Genomic DNA, 6,684 nt, shown 5'->3' with positions numbered 1-6,684 from the left:
AAGTAAAAAATGTGCACGAAAAAAATTAGTGAGGAGGAGATACTGTTCGCGCTAGTCACGGATGAAGTCGATGAGGCCTGCATTCTCAGCCAAATAATAAAAGTCTTCATAAGTCCCAGATGCTCTCAAGAACGCATCACAAGGCCATTCGCACGGCTGAACCTCCACGGTGTGAGGGGAGATTATATTTGGGCTTCTTATTCTCTTCACTTTGCTTATCCTTCGAGCTTCGGCTCGAAGAGCCCCTCAACAATCTCTTCATCATTTTCTTTCTCTAAAAAATTTCTGAAATTTTTAGTGAATCAAAATAAAAGTGAACCAGACTCAACAAGATTGATAGCAACTACTCATACAAGTGCCTAGAGGCCATATCATGCATTAAAACTATTTTTGACCACATAAATTGGACATGCAAGCTCAAGAACAGGGTCACCTAAGCAGCAAAAATTTGCAATAAATAAAGCACTAGAACAAAAACTAATTGCACCATTGGAGGAGTCACATACTGAAGAACAATCCCCGAAAGCAGTTTTGTGAATGGAGCTTTGAGCAAGGAGATCGAAAATGGAAGCAAGATGAACTAGAACTCGGGTTTGAGCTGGTGGGTGATTTTTTCTTGAGGAAGAAGAAGTGTGTGGGTGCAAGAATAAGTGGAGGGGGCCCACGTGGGGTCCACGAAGCAAGGGGCATGCCCCAGGGGGGTGGGCGTGCCCTGGACCCTCGTGGCCAGGTGGTGTGGCCCCCTGGTGTGTTCTTAGTGCCAATAATTCTTAAATATTCTAGAAAAAATCATATAAAATTTTCAGGGCATTTGGAGAACTTTTATTTCCAGGGTATTTTTATTGCAAGGATAATTCAGAAAACAAACAGAAAAATACTATTTTTGCTTTATTTAATCCAAATAACAGAAAGTAAATGGAGGGTACACAGAGTTGTGCTTTCTAACTTCATCCATCTCATGATCATCAAAAGGAATCCACTAACAAGGTTGATCAAGTCTTGTTAGCAAACTCTTTCTGAATAATATGAAACTTGAGAATTTTCAAATAACACTAAGTTACCTCAACGGGGATATGCACATCCACAACAATAAGAATATCATATTTCTTCTTGATAGTAGTAAGAGGAAATTCAAAACCTCCAATAGTAATCGTTGGATTTTTTCCAATAGAATTGATATTGTGGACTTGAGGTTGTTTCCTCGAAAAGTGTACCTTATGCTCATTACCATTAACATGAAAAGTGGCATTGCCTTTGTTGTAATCAATAACAGCCCCTGCAGTATTCAAAAAGGGTCTACCAAGAATAATAGACATACTATCGTCCTCGGGAATATCAAGAATAACAAAGTCTGTTAAAATTGTAACGTTTGCAACCACAACAGGCACATCCTCACAAATACCGACAGGTATAGCAGTTGATTTATCAGCCGTTTGCAAAGATATTTCCGTAGGTGTCAACTTATTCAAATCAAGTCTGCGATATAAAGAGAGAGGCATAAGACTAACAACGGCTCCAAGATCACATAAAGCAGTTTTAACATAGTTTCTTTTAATGGAGCATGGTATAGTTGGTACTCCTGGATCTCCAAGTTTCTTTGGTATTCCACCCTTAAAAGTATAATTAGTAAGCATGGTGGAAATTTTAGCTTCCGGTATCTTTCTTTTATTTGTAACAATATCTTTCATGTACTTAGCATAAGGGTTCATTTTAAGCATATCAGTCAAACGCATGCGCAAAAAGATAGGTCTAATCATTTCAGCAAAGCGCTCAAAATCATCATCATCCTTTTTCTTGGATGGTTTAGGAGGAAAAGGCATGGGTTTCTGAACCCAAGGTTCTCTTTCTTTACCGTGCTTCCTAGCAACGAAGTCTCTCTTATCATAACGTTGATTCTTTTATTGTGTGTTATCAAGATCAACAATAGGTTCAATTTCTACATCATTGTTATTGCTAGGTTGAGCATCAACATGAACATCATCATTGACATTATCACTAGGTTCATGTTCATTACCAGATTGTGTTTCAGCATCAGAAATAGAAATATCATTAGGATTCTTAGGTGTGTCAACAATAAGTTCACTAGAAGCATGAAAATTCCTATCATTTTTATTTTTCTTCTTCTTAGAAGAACTAGGTGTATCAATATTAGTTCTCTGAAAATCTTGCTCAATTCTCATAGGGTGGCCCTCAGGATACAAAGGTTCCTCAGTCATTTTACCCCCTCTAGTCACAACTCTAACAACATTATCATTTTTCTGATTATTTAATTCATTGAGCAAATCATTCTGAGCTTTAAGTACTTTCTCTACTTGAGTAGTAACCATAGAAGCATGTTTACTAATAAGTTTAAGCTCACCTTTAACTCTAGACATAGAATCACTCAAGTGTTCAATCATATAAGCATTATGTTTCAATTGTCTACCAACATAAGCATTGAAGTCTTCTTGTTTAACAATAAAATTATCAAACTCATCCAAGCATTCTCTAGCAGACTTATTACGAGGAATATCACCTTCATCAAATCTATAGAGAGAATTTACCATTACTACCTATGTCAGGTTATCAAGACCATGTATTTCTTCAATAGGTGGTAAATTCTTAACATCTTCAGCTTTAATACCCTTTTATTTTATAGATTTCTTTGCCTCTTGCATATCTTCCAGACTGAGAAATAAAATACCCCTTTTCTTCAGAGTTGGCTTAGGAGTTGGTTCAGGAAGTGTCCAATCATTTTCATTACTCAACATATTATTCAATAGCAATTCAGCTTGATCAAGAGTTCTTTCCCTGAAAACACAACCAACACAACTATCCAGGTGGTCTCTGGAAGCATCGGTTAGTCCATTATAAAAGATATTAAGTATTTCATTTTTCTTGAGAGTATGATCAGGAAAAGCATTAAGTAATCAGAGAAGCCTCCCCCAAGATTGTGGGAGACACTCTTCTTAAATTTGCACAAAATTATATATTTCCCTTAAGGCAGCTTGTTTCTAAAGAGCAGGGAAATATTCAGCAGAGAAGTAATAAATCATATCTTGGGGACTATGCACACAACCAGGATCAAGAGAATTAAACCATGTTTTAGCATCACCCTTTAATGAGAATGGAAATAACTTAAGATAAAGTAATAGCAATTTTATCATCATGAGTAAAAAGGGTGGCTATATCATTTAATTTAGTAAGATGTTCCACAATAGTTTCAGTTTCATAACCATGGAAAGGATCAGATTCAACCAAAGTAATTAACTCTGGGTTGACAGAGAATCATAATTCTTATCATTGATACAGATAGGTGAAGTAGCAAAAGCAGGGTCATATTTCATTCTAGCATTCAAGGATTTTTCTTTCAGCTTAGCTAACAGTTTCTTAAGATCATATCTATCATTGCAAGCTAAAAAGTCTCTAGCAGTTTCTTCATCCATAACATAACCCTCAGGCACAACAGGCAATTCATATCTAGGGGGAGAATCTTCATCATCACTTTCATCAATATTACCAATTTCAATAATTTCATTCTCTCTAACCCTAGCAAGTTGTTCACCAAGAAATTCACCTAGTGGCATCGTATTATCAAGCATAGAAGTAGTTTCATCATAAGATCATGCATAGAAGAAGTGTCATCATCAATAACATGTAGCATATTAGAATGAATAGCAGGTGTAGGCATCGCAAGTTTACTCATAACAGAAGGTGATTCAAGTGCAGAGCTAAATGGCAGTTCCTTACCTCCCCTCATAGTTGAGTGATAAGTCTTGGTTCTTTCATCTTTCAAGTTCTTCATAGTGATCAATATTCATAAATCCCAAGTGACACAAAGAATAGAGCTATGCTCCCCGGCAACGGCGCCAGGAAATATTCTTGATAACGCATAAGTATAGGGGATCGCAACAGTTTTTGAGGGTAGAGTATTCAACCCAAATTTATTTATTCGACACAAGGGGAGCCAAAGAATATTCTCAAGTATTAACATTTGAGTTGTCAATTCAACCGCACCTGAAACACTTAATATTTGCAGCAAAGTATTTAGTAGTAGAGTAATATGGAAGTAACGGTAATGCTAGCAAAAGTAACAGTGTTGGTTTTGTAGTGATTGTAACAGTAGCAACAGAAAAGTAACTAAGCAGAGATCAATATGTGAAAAGCTCGTAGGCAATGGATCAGTGATGGATAATTATGTCAGATGCGATTACTCATGCAACAATTATAACATAGGGTGACACAAAACTAGCTCAAATTCATCAATGTAATGCAGGCATGTATTCCGAATATAGTCATACGTGCTTATGGAAAAGAACTTGCATGACATATTTTGTCCTACCCTCCCGTGGCAGTGCGGTCCTATTGGAAACTAAGGGATATTAAGGCCTCCTTTTAATAGAGTACCGGAACAAAGCATTAACACTTAGTGAATACATGAACTCCTCAAACTATAGTAATCACCGGGAGTGGTCCCGATTATTGTCACTTCGGGGTCACCGGATCATAACACATAGTAGGTGACTATTGACTTGCAAAATAGGATCAAGAGCTCACATATATTCATGGAAACATAATAGGTTCAGATGTGAAATCATGGCACTCAGGCCCTAGTGACAAGCATTAAGCATAGCAAAGTCATAGCAACATCAATCTCAGAACATAATGGATACTAGGGATCAAACCCTAACAAAACTAACTCGATTACATGATAAATCTCATCCAAACCATCACCATCCAGCAAGCCTACGATGGAATTACTCACGGATGGCGGTGAGCATCATGAAATTGGTGATGGAGGAAGGTTGATGATGACGATGGCGACAGATTTCCCTCTCCGGAGCCCCGAACGGACTCCAGATCAGCCCTCCCGAGAGAGATTAGGGCTTGGTGGTGGCTCTGTATCGTAAAACATGATGAATCCTTCTCTCTAATTTTTTTCTCCCCGGACATGAATATATAGAATTGGAGTTGAGGTCGGTGGAGCCTCAGGGGGGCCATGAGATAGGGGCGGCCCCCCACTGTCGGTGTCAAAACCGGCGGATCTCGGGTAGGGGGTCCCGAACTATGCGTCTAGGCCGGATGGTAACAGGAGGCAAGGGTCACGAAGTTTTACCCAGGTTCGGGCCCTCTTGATGGAGGTGAAACCCTACATCCTGCTTGATTAATATTGATGATATGGGTGTTACAAGAGTAGATCTACCACGAGATCAGAGAGGCTAAACCCTAGAAGCTAGCCTACGGTATGATTGTATGTTATGATTGTCTATCCTACGGACTAAAACCCTTCGGTTTATATAGACACCGGAGAGGGTTAGGGTTACACAAGGTCGGTTACAAAGGAGGAGATATCCATATACGTATTGCCTAGCTTGCCTTCCACGCCAAGTAGAGTCCCATCCGGACACAAGACGAAGTCTTCAATCTTGTATCTTCATAGTCTAACAGTCCGGCCAATGGAGATAGTCCGGCTGTCCGGAGACCCCTAATCCAGGACTCCCTCAGTAGCCCCTGAACCAGGCTTCAATGACGATGAATCCGGCACGCAGTTGTCTTCGGCATTGCAAGGAAGGTTCCTTCTCCGAATACATCACAGAAGAATTTGGATACGAGGATAGTGTCCGACCCTGCAAAATAAGTTCCACACTCCACCGTAGAGAGAATAATGTTTCCGCAGATCTAATTCGTTAGCTTGTTTTGGCAACACGACATTACATCATGGCCCGGTGATTATTCAAACCGTTTCTTTTAACCAGCCCCGCACATAACACGAGGCAGTTTTTCGACACGTCTTGTCAAAGCAGAGATCGTGTCCCCTTATTACGGGATTGTCATCAATACGGGCGTGGGTAACCCAACCGCGCCATCAATTACGGCGCTTGGGGGATAAGCGAGTTTTACCAGGCAAGTGGGGATGCTTAGTTTTGTCCGCCCATATAAAGGGATAAGGATTCACCTTTCTATCCACGCCTTCTTCCTCCTCTGCTCATCCGCTCCCGCACACTCGAGCTCTAGCGCCCAAGTCCTCACTTCCATCTCAACCTTCTCCAACCATGTCCGGAGCAGGAGGCAAGTGGATGGTATCCTCCGTCATGGAGGGAGACGTCAAGAAACTGAGGAGAGCCGGATACCTGCCCGACGACATCGCGCACCGGCTCCCAGATGAGGGGCAACTCATCCCCACCCCCAGGCCCCACGAGAGGGTGGTATTCCTCACCCATATCTTCCGCGGACTAGGATTCCCTCTCCATCCCTTCGTCTAGGGGCTCATGTTTTATTACGGCCTGGATTTCCACAATCTGGCCCCAAACTTCATCCTCAACATCTCGGCATTTATCATCGTGTGCGAGGCCTTCCTCCGCATCAAGCCCCACTTCGGCCTATGTCTGAAGACCTTCAACGTCAAGCCGAAGGTGGTGGGCGGCCGCCAGGCGGAATGCGGAGGCGCCATGGTGGGCAAGATGCCCAAAATAACATGGCTTGAGGGCTCCTTTGTGGAAACCATAAAGGGGTGGCAATCGGGGTGTTCTATATCACTGAGCCGCGCGACCCCGCATGGGTAGCGCCCCCCCCCCCCCCCCCCCCCCCCCCCCCCCCCCCCCCCCCGAGTTCCGATCTGGCGCCCCCATGCGGCTCACCTCCTGGAAGGAGAAGGATCCTGGGGTAATTCAAAAGAGCTGACCGGACTCCAGTCATGTATTCAAA

The sequence above is a fragment of the Triticum urartu genome, chromosome 4 (assembly GCF_003073215.2).
Source record: "Triticum urartu cultivar G1812 chromosome 4, Tu2.1, whole genome shotgun sequence".
In the NCBI taxonomy this organism is placed as follows: Eukaryota; Viridiplantae; Streptophyta; class Magnoliopsida; order Poales; family Poaceae; genus Triticum; species Triticum urartu.
The sequence above is the reverse complement of the archived record's forward strand: the minus strand, read 5'-3'. Positions refer to the sequence as shown.